This window comes from Erpetoichthys calabaricus, chromosome 8 (assembly GCF_900747795.2).
Source record: "Erpetoichthys calabaricus chromosome 8, fErpCal1.3, whole genome shotgun sequence".
Classification (NCBI taxonomy): domain Eukaryota; kingdom Metazoa; phylum Chordata; class Cladistia; order Polypteriformes; family Polypteridae; genus Erpetoichthys; species Erpetoichthys calabaricus.
In genome coordinates this window covers 132,704,021-132,720,838 of record NC_041401.2, presented here as the reverse complement: position 1 = coordinate 132,720,838, position 16,818 = coordinate 132,704,021, and the positions used below count along the sequence as shown (strand labels likewise).

At 36.0% G+C, this 16,818-nt stretch overlaps 1 protein-coding gene across 1 annotated transcript in view; it reads left to right on the top strand.

Moving 5' to 3' along the window:
* The window catches only part of gnb1a (guanine nucleotide binding protein (G protein), beta polypeptide 1a), a 269,592-nt gene that overhangs the window by 214,332 nt on the left and 38,442 nt on the right, over positions 1-16,818 (top strand). The gene's annotated exons all lie outside the window — the stretch shown is intronic.

The following is a 16,818-nucleotide window of genomic DNA, read 5'->3' as shown; positions in this document are numbered from 1 at the left end:
TAAGAATACGTTAAAAAATAAAAATATTAAATCAATTCCAATTTGTTCTTTAAAGATTTTACCAAAGTTTTTGCAGATATGTATGATTTGAAAAAGTATATCTTCCTTTTTTTTTTTTCTTTTTCATAAGGCAGTAGCTGTGTCATTGTGATGTGGCCCAAAATATTGACACCTTTGCACTTTTTACATAACTCAAGCTACACTCAAATAAGTTGATCTACTGCATAAATGTTTGAAGTTGATGATACCTGGTTTCCCAACTCCTTACTGCATTATTAATGATACTGAACAAAGTTATTACATTTCGAACTTGTCATATTGTTTTTAATCCAAAAAAAAAATTTGACAAAACTGTTGACATGCTTGACTTAATATTTAGCACAATACCCTTTTGAAAAAATAACTGCAATCATGTGCTTCCTATACCCATAAGTCAGCTTTCTACATCCCTCTACTGACTGTTTCAACCACTCTTCTTTTGGAAACTGCTCCAATTCTCCAAGTTTCGAAGGATTTTTTCCTCACAACTGCTGTTTCTGAGTTTCCACAAGTATTCAGTTCATGTAGATCTTGACTTCAGAATAGTCCAACTTGTCCTTAACCATTCCTGGCCATTGTCTAGCTGGAAGACCAATGATATATGATGGGGACCCTACTTTCTGACACTCAGTTCAGTATTACACTCCAGCATACCTCTGGTAATCTCCTGAATCCATGATAACATATGCACAGACTCAAGGTATCAAGTTCCAGAGGCAGCAATACATCTAAGAACATCAGTGATCTTCAACCATTGTAGGGATGGTGTTGTTTTCTATGAAGGTTGTTTTTTCCTATTATCAAGAAGATATTGTTTTACCAAAAAGCTGTAATTTGGACTTGTCTGTCCACAGGACATTCTACCATAATGTGTTTTTGCTAGTGCAGTTCTGTATGGCAGCCTTCAGTTGGGCATTCTTACATTACTGTTTACTGCAGTGGGATCCTCCTGGGTCTTTAGTCACAGAGCTCCCTTTCACTAAACTAATGAAAGCTGGGGTGTGTTAAAGCTTATTTTACATACAAATCCAAGGAGATTGGCTGCATTGCCATAGGCTTCAATGTTCTTAGTTAACATTGCATGCAATAGACACAGGGACATTTAGGTTTCTAGAAATTATCTTGTAAGCCTTGAGATTGTTCATGCTTTATTAGAAGTTTTGTCTCATTTCCGTAGTTAATTCTGTCTTTTCTCTGTGTTCAGTGTTTTAGTAAACCCATGACAGCAGAATGAGAAACTACTATTCTCTGTTCAGACTGATTGAATTTGTCCTTTATGTTGTAGGTACATGAAACCCTTCAGATGTTAATTGAATTGCAAATTAAAGGAGAATCACATACTTGAAATTTTAAGTATTTCTTGTAACTTCTAAAAGGTGCCAATAAGTTTATCCTATCCTTTCTAGAATTTGTGTGTGGAATAAGATAAGTTAGTAAGTTTTCAATAAAAAGAAATATACATAAATAGTATTCATCAGTAGCTAAACAGTACTTGGCTGAACCACCTATTCACAGCTATCACAGCAAGTAGTCTCTTTGGGTAAGTCACTAATAATTTTCCGTATCTTGATGGAGCAAGATTAGCTCATTCCTTCTTGCAAAATTGCTCAAGCTTTGCCAGGTTTGTTGACATGGTGGTGGACAGCAATTTTGGGTGTTACCCCAGATATCCAGAGGGGTTAAGATGAGGACTCTGACCAGGCCACCAAAGAACCTCTATTTTCTACATTTTAGGCTGTTCCACTGTTGCCCTGGCAGTGTGCTTTGGCTCATTGTCCAGCTACAAAACAAACATCCTCCCCCAGTTTGTTTTTCTGACAGAAGGGAAAAAGTTTTTCTCCAGGATCTTTCTCAGCTATGCAGCATCTCATCTTCCTTATTAAACTTAACCATATTGCATGAAAAGCAGCGTCTCTGTAACATGATGGTGTTACCTGGGTGGTGTGCAGTGTTAGTCATAGTGCTTAAATATTTCACTTTAGTCTCATCAGACCACAGTACCTCCAGTGATGTCTTTGCAGAATGACGTTTTGCAAATTCTTTATGGGCAGGAACAGTGGTGACTTTTTTTTCCCCCTTTTTCTGCCTGGCTTCTTTCCTTGCCACTTCTCAATAAATGTCCTTTTTGTGCAACGACTTAAAGGTTGTTGTGCCATGAATACCCCATCCAATCAAGAGTCACTGACTTTTACAACTCAGTCAACACAACAGCTGGCATTACAGTAGCCTCTCAGATCAGTGCAATTATTGTTTGGGTACTAAGGTTAAAGAGAACAGGCTAACCCAAGCAACATGGCTATAGTTTCCTGTTTTTTTCATTGCCATATGATGTACTACACCAAACTTCAAGGTGTCCTGTGTGCCTATGAGAATGTCTTGTACCCCTTCCCTGATGTGTACTTCTCTATTATTATATCTAGGGCTTGTCTTCATTTTGGTTTGATTTTTTGAAAAATGCTATCGTAATATTGGATCTTATTGAGAGAGGGGAAATTTGTCCACATCAGTTTACTGAAAATAGGTGATCCACCCATTACCTACACAGGTAGTGGCCATCAAACTGGGTAAACTAGTAAGAATAATATATGGCACTGACCAAAGTTAGTCTTATGATTACTCGGGAGACCGAGTACTTTTGGTTTTATCTTTTTAGCAAATTTTTGAAATGTTTTCAATTTGTTTCTTTTGATTTGCCATGATGTACACTGTATTGTAGATCAGCTGGAAAATGTTTAATTTTTTTGTACATTTAGAATCTGAGATAATGTGAAAATAGATTTGGAGACTGAATAAGGCACACTGTGTATGAATACCAAACCATTTTAATTTCAGCTGTATTCTGAGGGAACTGGTAACTTGTTTGAAAAAGTGCAAAGGTGTCAGTAGTTTTTGTTATGACTAATAATGGTTATGTCAAACTGCAGTCTTTAAGTTGATACTGATAAAGCAACATACTGATGATGTTGATAAAATGAGAAAAGCACAGTGACAAAAATTGTTCTATACGTTTGGCTCCATCTGCAATAATCAGTGATGCAATAGAGAACATAAAACACAAGGTGTGAAAAGATTGTTTTCACTGAGAACACATTTTTCTATTACTAAATTGGTAGTTTGTATAAACTTTAGAGAGGTTAAAAAACAGTTTTGTCATCTGTGCCCAGAAGAGCCAAGTAACATAAGCAGTAAAGACATCAATAATATTATTATATATATTTTTTATAAGAAATGTACCTTTTTTAAAAGGTGAGTGATTATTGATTAAATCCTTAGGCATCTTCCTATAGATTAAGGAACATAAGCCTATGTCCCAAAATCAGAACCATGCTCTACAAATGCCTGGAAATATTTGCTAAATTGAGGATAGTAGTTGACCTCAAATTTCAAATTTCTTCATATTCTGAGTTTAAAAATAGTACATTTAAGAAACACCATTGCAGCTGTTTGCAAGGACCACTGGTTTATAACCCATGTGTTGTTCAAGTGTCATTTCCACCCTAAATGTGTGACCCATTCCTAGTGCCCCACCCTAGCTCTCCTATGAGATACTGATACACAGTAGTCAGTATGAATTTCCTTTCATCAGCAGCTAAGGGAAGACCATAGTAAGCAGGTTTAACAGGCTTTTCATAGCTTTATGAGTTTTATCCTATGTCTGCTTATGGAAGTAGAGGGTTTTTGTCCCAGTCATTCATAGTTTGCCTAGGATTCCTCGTTCTGCTTTTTATGTATTGCACCACCAATCATCTCCAGTACAAATATTTTTGCTTACTCTGCTTATAAGTGCAGTCATTGAGTGATGTTACAGGTTTTTGGCATTTTTGTGCAAGTTATACCCGAGTTAAAATCCATCATTCGTAGAAAGCATATAAAGTGACAGTAACATACAGTACAGAAAACATTATTCCGTACATAGTCCAAATACCTGATAGACTAACATTTTCATCTGCCATTATATTACTGTGCTCCAACTGTTTATCAGATTTGTGTTAGGACGATCCATTCCAAATTAAAGTGCTTTATTTCTGTTCTCCTCCAAATGTATGTACAGTACACCCCCAAAATTCTCGGATATCAAATGTATATTTTTATTATATTATAGCAATAATAATAGCAGCTCACTACTCAAAATGCGGAGTGCCCGGACTCAAACCCATAACCTTTTTGGTTTGGTTGGGTTATAAGGCACCATCCAAGAAGACTTTTTTTTTTCTTTGGTTATATTATTGAATAAAAGCGCATGTGTTTGATATTTAGACTAAGGTCTTCACACATTATACACTTCACATTATTATTAGTATAACATGGAAAAAGTTTCAGTTTTAGGTATGCATTCATCATTTCTTGCCTCGCATTTCCCGTCATCCTACATTTACACAGATCGTTGTAGACACGGAACACACATGAAATGTATGTATTCCAAATAACCATATATTATTTACCCTATACAACTCAAAGGCACCTCATACCCAGATAAACAAACTTGAGCTCTGAGAATTTTGCAACTGACTTCAGCTCCATCCGGGGGGAGATGGGATAGCAGACTGCTTGTGCTGATCAGCATATTTGCAAAACAAAAGACGCTGATGAGGAAAGGTGCAAAGGAATTTAAGGTGACCCGAGATTACGATATTTTTTGTAGGCTTCAGGTATTCTAGTGTTACAGAAACTGGCAGCCAATGTTGAAATCAATGTCTATAAAATTCTTTTTTTGTTCAAAGGAAGAAAAATATTAAATTATAAGATGGCTCCTAAATTAAATGGAAAGTCTTTGTCCTACTTACTTCAAAAAATTAACACAAGAATCTCATTGCAAAAGTATCCCTGAAGATTGTGTCCCGTGACAAAAACCTTTTGATGTTATAAACATCAACAAGAATGACTAAATTACAAACTGTAGTGATATTCCCCACATTAAGCTCAATTATTATTATCCAAAATTTATACGAAAAATATATAAAATTGCATCTATGACAGTCCTTCATATTTGCCATTCTTTTTTTCACAACACTTCAGCTTACCACTGTGGGGAAGAGCAGCGGATGGCTAATGTTAATCAGTTAATTATCAGGTTTGCTATTGGCTACAATAATTAATGAGAAATTTTCAAGAGGCTTTCTCTTTATTTTTCTTACCTTCCTCTGTGGTTTGGAATTCCTGACATTTACGCATGTTTGAAGAAACAGATGCAGCCATTCAGAATTAATGAGGAATACTGCATTATTTTGCATATACAGTGGTACCTCGGTATACATCTTTAATCCGTTCCAGATCCATTGACTTATACCAAACAGGACGTATACCAAACAAATTTTTCCCATAAGAAATAAAGGGAAAATGATTAATCCGTTCCCATGAATAAAAATCCTATTGTTATTGGCATATTATGCATTGATGGGGTTGTATAAAATAATTTAAACACTGGTTAATACTAAAATACATAAAAGCAATTAGATGAAATAAATGAAAATGTAACATCACTTTACTTTTTAATAACGTCTTTGTTTTTCACAATCGTAGATACCGTCGGTTCTCGGCATGCGGTATGCAGCAGCCATGTCCTGGATGCACATGCCACCTTCATACTTTTCAACAATCAATTCAAATTTACGCAAAAAAACACAATATCACGTGAAAATTCAGAGTTATAGCGCGGGTTGTTCACTGAATGCTAACAACTGGCGTACTGATGCTCGCGGGCAGCTTAGGGTAGTGCGCGGTGTGACGATGCAGGTCTGCTCCACACTCACATACGTCCATACGAGGAGCCCTGAACCCGACAGCGTCGGTAATGTCACCAAGATGAGCTGACAAATGAGGACAATTCTCAAATGAAGCCAGGGGATAGTGCAAGAATGCCAAGTGCTTTTATTTAAAACAAAAATCAGTGTCCAAACAAATAGTGCAGTGCATCTGGTTTCAATAAATAATTATTTAATAAATAACCATAAAAACAAGTGTTCTCTGGGGATAAAAACAACAATAAATAAATCCGATAAAATCAGAGGTTAAAAATGCAATCTCACTCTTCCTGATCACAGCCCACCTGTGCAGGTGCAACTTGCTCCAACTTCCTCATTAACTCCTCATGGTCGTGCAGTTGCGCCCACAGAGAATGACATGGCTATACGGGTTAAAACCTGGCCCTTTTTTTTTGCCTGAAGAAGGGGCCTGAGTTGCCTCGAAAGCTTGCATATTGTAATCTTTTTAGTTAGCCAATAAAAGGTGTCACTTTGCTTGGCTTTTCTCTACATTCATAATGGCTAACACGGTACAACACCCTAGTATTAACAGTTAGAGTAATACAGCACTGTAAGAGCCTAACAAGACCAGTGATTTCACTCTATTTTTTTTTTGGATGACATGAAATAACTCCAAAATGGATACAGACTGAACACCATAGATATCATGATATCAACGATTGCCATTATACTCATCATAACTGAAATGATGTTCCATAAAGGCAAGCACTGATGTGTGCTTGGGGTCCCATTGTATTTATTGTCTAAAAAAAAAAAATCTGTCTTCTTTCTTGAACACTCCTGATTTAAAGGTTTGCTGCCAGACATCTCGCCCTGCCTAGCCGGTTTACACCCCTGTCCAGCCTAAACCCTGTGAAGACCCTTTCACACTCCACTACAGTATTTTCTCACCAATGCAGTAATGGGGACTGGGTAATTTTATAACACTGTAACATGCTTAGATTTTTTTTTTTTCAGGAACCCCCACAAAATTTTGACTTTCAGGCTTTTGGGAGTTCACAGGCCTTTATTACGTAATGTCAGGATCCCTTGTGTTTCTCACCTTGTCTCCTGGATGTAAGGCAGGTTTATGAGATATAGACCCCTTACAATATTTCAGTCTGTTCATAAGTGACATGACAACATATTAAATATTTCTGATTGAGTCCAACAGATGGGCACAGCAGCTGATTTGATATCCCTTGTTGTATACAATTCAGAAGACTGAAGTTAAAATGCACTGGTTAACAACCTTTATTTGAGACAACTTATACACAATATATAATTTTCTTGACAACAACTTGAATCTTACTTCACACAAAAGTGAGAAATCCTTTTTAAAAATAAAAACATTCTTTGAGGCATTGATTAGAGACTATAGTTGGCACACCTGAATAGAATGTATTTTATTTACTAATCACTTATGTTTTCAAATTGTATGTACTCATACTTTTCCCTTAGATATACTACTTGATGCTCTTGTGCTTTGGCTACTCGTAAACACTAGCATTACAATCTGATGTGATTCTTCTCTCAGTACATCCAAGTGGAGTTCAAACATTGGTTGAAGTTAAGTTAGAAATGTCACAATACCAGAATTTTTGTATTCAATACCAATACCAGTGAGATTTTAAGATTTTTGTTACCTTTCAATACCACAGCAAAAAATAAACCCCATTCTGAATCATTTTATTAAAGTACCTCCATTATTGAATTGAGCAATATGTGCCTTTTATGTATAATACAGTACAAAGTATTTAAAAAATAACAGTAACAACAGCTTTAAAATACTGATATACCCATGAAGTAGTTACCCAACTGTCATTTAAGTAAACAAGTATTGTCTAATAACATTAGATCTGGACTTCATAGGTGCAGTTGGAAGCTGCTGTCTCTGTACTTTGTAGTAAAAGCCAGATCGAATATTATTTACCTATTTACCTTGATTTATTTACTTACTTCCCACACCGTAAAGTCACAAGTAGACTGCAGAGCTTCCTGTGTACATATGCAAAGTATAGCAATTGCAAAAGTGCGACGTGCATTCTTTCTTCGATGTAGAACCCTCATCATCATCTGAGTTCACCTCTGTTATAGGACATCTTTATGTGAAAACAGCAGTGTCAGTTCGGTGGGAGCATGAACGCGACTGTGAGAATAAAACTGAATTTAAAAAAAAAAGCTAACCTTTACAAGTACCATAAATTTACACCGGCTGCTACAGACTCAAATCAAATGTATGTTTTTATTCTAAAATATTAACAATAAGAGCAGCTCACTTCTCAAAACGGAGTCGTCCGGAGTCGAACCCGTGAAGTTTTGATTACCAATCAACAGTTGTTACTGTTGCGCCACCAAAGCAGTCGTATCCAAAGCATGTCAATGTCGCACCCTAACACAGTTTCTTTTTCTGCAGTTACATTCTTGAATAGAAGTGCACTTGTTCTGTTATATTTTGTACCTTTTGTGAAAGTGTTTACTTGATATTTGGACTTCAGGCTTCACACATTATACATTTCATGTCTACATTTTGTCAATTATTACGAAAACATGAAAAACGTTTGTTTTAATGATTGTTGTAGACACGGAACACACATGAAATGCATGTGTTCAAAATAACGGTATAGTATTTATAAAAGGTTTCATTTTGCTTGACTTCTCACTCTATACAACTCTAAGCAACTGACACGCAGGTAAACAGACTTGAGCTGAGAAAACTGTGTGGCAGTTGGGGGATGTGATAGCATTTTGCTTGCTGCTTATCAACACATTTACAAGACAAGACGCTGACGGAGGGGTGCAAAGGGATTTAAGGTGGGACGGATTTACGAGTTTTTTCGTAGGCTTTGGTAATTCTAGTGTTAAACAGTATTTAATAATGAACAGCGTCTTATTAGAGTATGTTTTGATGCCTAATATTATACTACTTTTGTCAATTTGTGTGTATTGTGGTATTCTTTGACAAACGTGCAGGTAATTTTTGGGGACTGCGAATGCTAAACAATGTTTCCATATAAACTGATGGTAATTAGGTGTTTGTGTTGTGAAAATTTACAATAATGTTTTCATGAACTAGTTACCTTTGTAAATTGGGCAAAGCCTGTATAATGACAAAAGTTGAAACAAAAAGGGGGGCACAGAAGAGACCCCATGCTCAGCTCTTTTACAAAGTTTTCTGGAGTGTCTTGATTGTACATTTACTTTTCTTTCTGCTTTCAAACTTTCATGTGTGTCATCGGTAGCTTGTCCTTCCTAAAATGCATAGCCATCACATATTTTGGTGATTCAAGGCTCTCAATTTCGATTTAAGAAAAATTTTACTAATAATTTTATCCATAAGCCTGTTCAGTTTATCAGTTTAATGTGATAAAGCAATGCTTGATCTTACTGGTTACTAACTGTTTTGGGTTGTAAGCTGTCTTGGCACACATAAACCAGATTTACGATACCAAGTCTTTAAAGAGTTGACAGACGCTTGTTTAATGTTATATATTCACCAGCAAAATCAAACACCCCAGAGATATTACTATCATTAGACGCAGAAAAAGCATTTGATATGATTGAATGGAATTACCTTTTCACTGCATTGGAGAAATTTGGGTTTGGCCCGAATATGTGTGCATGGATCAAACTACTGTATACCAATCCAGAAGCTTCAGTTTATATTAATAACATTTGCTCAGACTACTTTAAACTAGAACGTGGTACCAGACAAGGATGTCCTTTGTCGCCACTGTTGTTTGCAATTGCTATTGAACCACTGGCGGTTCACTGCCGAAATTCTTATCAGATAAAGGGGATTGTCAGAGAAGGACTGGAACAGAAAATTTCTCTATATGCAGATGATATGGTCTTATATATATCAGACCCAGAAAACACTGTCCCCGCTGTTTTAACAGCACTAACAGAATTTCAAAAGATATCTGGTCTTAGAATTAATCTGAATAAAAGTATACTCTTTCCAGTGAATTCACAAGCATATAATATTAGATTAGACACCCTACCTTTTACCATAGCAGATCAGTTTAAATACCTAGGGGTAAATATCACAAGTAAACATAAAGCTCTCTATCAACAAAATTTTGGCGTCTGTATGGAAAAAATTAAGCAAGACTTGCATAGATGGTCAACCCTTCATCTCACTCTAGCCGGAAGAATTAACATTGTTAAGATGAATATCCTTCCTAAACTTCTCTTTTTATTTCAAAACATTCCAATATATATCAATAAATCGTTTTTGAAACAGTTAGATTCAACAATAACCTCATTCATTTGGAAGTCAAAACACCCACGTATCCGAAGAGCGACCCTACAAAGACCTCAGGCAGAAGGTGGCATGGCTTTACCTAATTTTCAGTTTTATTACTGGGCAGCAAACATACAAGCCATAAAAACCTGGACACAAATAAATGAACATACACAGGCTTGGTCCGCAATAGAAGTAAAATCCTGTAGTACTTCTTTATATTCCCTGCTCTGCTCTCCAATAAATGAAAGTTATCGCAAATATACTAATAACCCAATTGTGCTTTACTCACTCAGAATATGGAACCAAATTAGAAAGCATTTTAAGATGTAAAATCTTTTATCAGTGGCACCTCTGCAAGAGAACCACCTCTTTCAACCTTCGCAAGTATATCCAGTTTTTAATACATGGAAAAGTTTTGGGATTAAAATGCTCAGAGATCTTTATATGACAACATATTTACATCTTTTGAACAATTACGTTCAAAATTCAACCTCCCAGCTACACATTTCTTTTACTATCTTCAAATTAGAAATTTTGTTAAACAGAAATTGCCCGATTTCCCCCACCTTGCACCCTCCACAATGCTGGAAAAAATACTGCTCAATTTCGAGGAAATAAACACTATTTCCGCAATATATAAAATCTTATTAGAGTCCCTACCTTTCAAAGATCCAAGAGGACATTGGGAAGAAGATCTCTTAATCAATATATCAGAAAAGGAGTGGAAGGTAGCAAAGCAGAGAATTCACTCGAGTTCCATATGCGCAAAGCATAGAATTATTCAACTAAAAATTATATATCGAGCCCATCTGTCTCGTTTAAAACTGTCCAAAATGTTTCCAGGGCAGGATCCAACCTGCGAACGCTGCAACCAAGCTCCTGCCTCACTGGGTCACATGTTTTGGGCCTGCACCAAACTAACATCATTTTGGACAAAATTTTTTTTAAGTGCCTCTCAGACAGCCTTGGTATCACAATCCCTCCTAACCCATTAACAGCTGTGTTCGGTGTTCTTCCAGATGGACTTGAATTGGAGAAGGACAAGCAAACGGTGATTGCATTCACTACACTTTTGGCACGCAGACTTATTTTGTTAAATTGGAAGAATCCTAATTCTCCTCTTATAAGTCAGTGGGAAACCGATGTTTTATATTATTTGAAATTGGAAAAAATCTAATTTTCAGTTAAAGGATCTGTACAAAATTTTTTCAAAACATGGCAGGATTTAATCAATATTATTTTAGAATAAGAGAAATAACTATTACCGCATTTAACTCCCTTCTCCATCTCTTATTTACATAGATATTTACTTCTCCCTTTCTTTTGTTTAATGTTGCCTTATTAAAAAGCCTTAAGCAATTTTCCTTTAGCTAAGCTCTCCTTCTCAGGGGTGGGCTTTGATTAGTCTTCAAATTTGTTGGGTTATAAATTGATCTGTTTGTATGGAATGATTACAATGAAAATTAATAAAATAAAATAATAAAAAAAAAAAAGTTGACAGATGGTTTAAGAACTGGACTTTTTTTGGAATTGTTTTATAATTCTGCTTGTGACAAAGTGCACTTATTGTATAAAGCTTTACCATATGGTTCTCTTTTTGATTTGTTTTTTAATCTTTTATTGAATGTATTAAAGGCATAAAACATTTCATACAATCAAGTCAAACTAAACTAAATTCATATCCACCCCCCACCAATAAGAAAGAGAGAAAGGGCAACAGCCAGAGCAAAACTGTTGAGAGTAGTAAAGTGAGAAAAAAGTCTTTTCCCCCAATATAAATGCTTATTCTAAAATGTTATTAATTAGTTCATTCCATGTTTTTAAAAAGTTTTGAACAGATCTTCTAAGTGAGAATTAGATTTTTTTTGCAATTTCAAACATTATATAACATCAGTTACCCACTGACTGGAAAGAGGTGGGTTAGGATTCTTCCAGTTGAGCAAGCAAGTCTACGTGGTAGTGGTGAAGTAAAAGCAATTACAGTTTGTTTGTCCTTCTCCACTTTAAGCTCATCTGGGAGTACACCAAACAGCTGTTAATGGGGTAGAAGTGATTGTGATGCTGTTTTGTCTTGGTAGAGTAATATATATTGCTCTACTTTCCCCTATTGTATTATTAATATGTAGCCTTAGAATGCCTAATCTCACAGACTTACCATTGTTTATAAGGTATTATTGTATATAACTTATCCCCACCTTCCCTTCTATATCTATAACCTTAGGCAATTAGATGTAGTAAAAGACAAGCAGAAGTTAAGTTACAGTTTAAACAATGTATTAGTATTATTGATAATAATATTCATAAATAATAACAAAATGCAAAGTACATTTGAATATTGGCAACCATACAATCTGATTAAATGATGATATGTAGTTCAGGTGGCACACAGTCTTCTGGTTACTTAAATGTCTCTAGTTAGGGCATCTTTGATGCTCAGCTTTCAGCCACATGTCTGTTCAAAATGGCTGCTGAGCTGTGCTGTTCATTGTGTTCACTTCATCATCACAGGTTAGCAAGAGAGATGCTTCTGCATCATATGTTGGTTGGTAAGAGAGATGCTTCTTTCAGATGTTGGTTAGTAAGAGAGCGATACTGAGGTTAAACACATACATTTATAGATGTTCTGTCCAATCCCGAGAGCCAATAGGACATCATGGTACGTAAAGGCCTCTGAGACAAGCCAATTCCAAACAGCCGTACCTCAGACCAATGGGGGAAATAGAACATCTTAACACCTGCCCCCAAACCATATGTTAAAGTACACCTTAGCCCATTTGCGGGGGTAGAAATGACTTTAGCAAGGAAACACTTGCCAAACTGGTTTAAAACACACATCCCCCAAATCCTGTCGTAAAATTCAAACAGACCCATTCCTAAGGGGGGTAAACACTAAATTACATTGCTTTGTCTAAATTACAAATAAAGATATACAGTACAAAATATTCATCAAGTTATATGTAAAATCTCACATCACAACAGATGCCAAGGCTGCCTGATAGGCATTTCAAAAATTTTTTTGTCCAGAATGATGTTACTTTTGTACACACACAAAACAGGTGGCCCAGTGAAGCTGGAACTCGATTGCAATGTTCACAGGTTAGATCTTACCCTGGAAATATTTTGGACAATTTTAAACAAGATGTACTCGATAAAAGATTTTAAGTTGAATAATTGACTGTTTTGCACATATGGACCTAGAGTGAATTCTGTGTGTGGCTGCCTTCCACTCCGTTTCTGAAATTGAGTAAGAGGTCCTTTTTCCACTGTACTCTGGGATCTTTAAAAGGAAGGGAGTTAAAATGTGTATTATATATTATAGAAATGCTGTCCAAGGCCCCAAGACTGATTAGTATATCTTCTGGAATAAAAATAGGTGGGAGGTGAGGAAAATTGGGCAGATTTCATTTAGCAAAGTTTCTTATTTGGAGATAGTGAAAAAAATGTGTTGATGGGAGGTTAAACTTGGAGTGTAATTGTTCCTAGGATGCAGACACATTATTTATATACAAATATCTAAATGATTTAATCCCATATGTTTTCCAAATATTAAAAACTGTGTATGTTCGAGAGGGTGGAAAGAGGTCATTATCATGTAGAGGTGCCACAGATAAAATATTTTGTAATTTGAAGTGCTTTCTACATTGTTTCCATATTCTGTGTGAATGAAGGACAGTTGGGTTGTTAAGATATTGACGATACCTTATATTTACTGGTGTACAAAGCAAGAAATATAAAGAACTACTGCAGGATTTAATTTCTTTTGCCGACCAAGCTAGTGTGTGTTCATCTATTTGTGTCAATGTCCATGTTTTTGTAGCTTGTATGTTTGCCCCCCAGTGATAAAATTTTAAATTAGGTAGAGCCATGCTGCCTTCTAATTTAGGTTATTGTGGGGTCAACCATGTATTTTTGAAATTCTGCAAGTGCTGTTAGGGCTGTAGGCACAGAATTTTGTGGGTCTGATATATACAGTACCATATCATCTGCATATAGTGATTTTTTCTGTTCAAGTCCTTTTCTGGAAATCCCCTTTATCTCTGATGCATTTTGAAAGTAAACAACCAACGGCTCAATGACAATTGCAAATAGCAGTGGTGACAAGGGGCATCCTTGTCTAGTACCACATTCTAGTTTGAAGTAGTCTGAGATAATGTTGTTAATACAAACTAAACCTTCTGGACTGGTATATAGTAGTTTTATCCACGCACATGTTCGGGCCAAACCCAAATTTTTGCAAAGTGGTGGACAGGTAATCCCATGCAACCATATCAAATGTTTTTTCTGCATCCAAAGATAATATGATCTCCTTAGTTTTAGAGTTTATGGGTGAATATATTAAATTAAATAGGCTTCTAAAATTGGAAGACAAATGTCTACTTTTAATAAATCCGGTTTGGTCTTGTGATATTACTGAAGGGAATACTTTCTCAATCCTTCTAGCTAGGTCTTTGGAGAGTATCTTAACATCATTATTCAGAAGTGAGGTTGCTCTGTATGATGCACATTGTAATTATTTTTATTAGGAAAACCAGTAATCAATGCTTGAGGGCAAGTTTAAGGTGGAATTTTTTTTGTCTCTGGCTTCTATAAATGTTGCTACTAAGAGGGGAGCTAACTTAACTGAAATTTTTTTTATAAAATTCAGCAGGATAGCCATCAGGACCTGCTGCTTTCCCACTCTGAATTGAGTTTATAGCGCCTAGTAATTCTGCAATTCCTCTGCATTTAGAGTATCTAGCTGTTGTATCCATAATGTATACAAAAATGCATTAGATTGTGCCTTGTGTTCTTTAAACTGAGTAGAATGTAAAGACTCATAGTAGTCTCTAAATGTGTGCATTATATTTTCATGTCCAATGATTCTATCTCCATCTGTGTTGGTGATTACTGATATTGCATTGCGAACTTCCTGCTTATGGATTTGTTGCATAAGATTTTGTTAGCCTTCTCTCCATGTTCATAGTAATGATGTTGCGATTTAAAAATGAGTTGTTCTGTTTCTTTTGTTGTCAAGAGATTGAGTTCTGATTGCAAAGCCTGTCTTTTCCTAAAAGTGTCTCATTTGGAGACCTGGCGTGTTCTTGATCTATTCTGTTAACTTCACTGATTAACTCTAATGCCTTCTTGGTTTATGATTTATTTTTGTGGGAAAGATATGAGATAATCTGTCCTCTTAAAAATGCCTTCAGAGTTTTCCAGAGTATTCCTGCAGAAGCCTCAGAGGATGTATTTGTCTGTTAAAAAAAAAAAAAATCAGTTTGCTTGGATATTAATTCTGTACAGTTCTTGTCAGCTAATGACAGGGAGTTAAGACGCCAGCTTTGAGATGAATATGTGGGGCATAATGATGTGAGCTCCATGATCAGAGGGGTATGGTCGGAGTTGACAATAGCTTTGTATTTTCAAGATTTGATTGTGGGCAAGAAATTGTTATCTATTAACACTAGAAATACCAGAGCCATGAAAAAACTCGTAGATCCAGCCCACCTTAAATCGCTTCTTAAATCCGTTCACACCTCTCCGCCAGCGTCTTTTGTCCTCTAAATGTGCTGATAAAGACAAGCTGCCAGCAGCCGGCTATTCCATCCCCCCTCTGACTTAGAACGTGCACGAACTTCTCCCAGCTCATGCCTTGATTAATTATCTGGGAGTGAAGTGGAGTTTTAGAGTGGAAATAATAGATCGTTATTTGGAACACACGCATTTCATGTGTGTTCAGTTTCTACAGTAATCTGTGTAAACACATTGTTAAAACAGAATCATTTTCATATTTTAGTAATAAATGTTACAAAATGTAGGCATAAACTATAGAATGTGTAAAGCCTGAGTTCCAAAGATCAAATAAACACTTTCACAAAAGGTTCAATGATGCTACAACAGTTTCCGTGGCGTAGCGCGCCAAGATTTGCTTCTTAGAGCGCAGCAGCTTTGCTTTGCCTCACAGACCTGAGTTCAATTCCCCACTAGGGATTAAGTGTTGCTTTTTTTTTTTTTCTTTTTAACCTCAAACGGACATAAAATTTATAAATTGGTATGCACTGTCAGTTAATGAGATCGTTATATTTTCATGTGGGATGCTCCTTTTAAAATATTTTTTTTAGCAATTGAGACTGCAATTAACATGAACAACTGTCCTTACAACTGTTATTTTTAAGATCCATAACACACAGACAAACAGAGCACTGCATAATAGAGAGACAGAAAGGCAGAAAAGTCACTAGATATATAAATAAACAGGGAAGGCACATGTACTGAAAGAAAAAAAAAGATCAACATGTGCATTGTTCCTGCTGCACTGAATAAGCTCACGTGCTCTAACATCACCCCACCCCCCGATCTGACTCTCTAAGTAACAGCACAAGTACAGATGCAATCAAAGTGTTTGTGTCTACTGTATAATATTAACAAAAAGAGCAGCTTACTACTGAAAACGGCAAATATAGGAGTGAGGAACTCTTGATTACACTTGGTTTGGATTTTGGATGAAGTCTCTGTCATCCACATTGGGTGCATAGATATTTATGAAAATCACTTTACAATTAAATAAATTACCCATAACCATTACATATCGCCCTTCAAGATCTGGTACTACATCTGATACCACAAATGAAACTGATTTGTGAATTAAGATTCCCACACATCTAGTTTTCTTTGTATAGCTGGAGCAGAATATTTGGCCACTCCAGTCGCTTTGGAGCCGAAACTGATCCTTGTTGATTAAGTGAGTCTTTTGCAAAAATACTCTCTTGGCATTTAGACCTGTTAGGTGAGAAAATACATTCTTTCTCT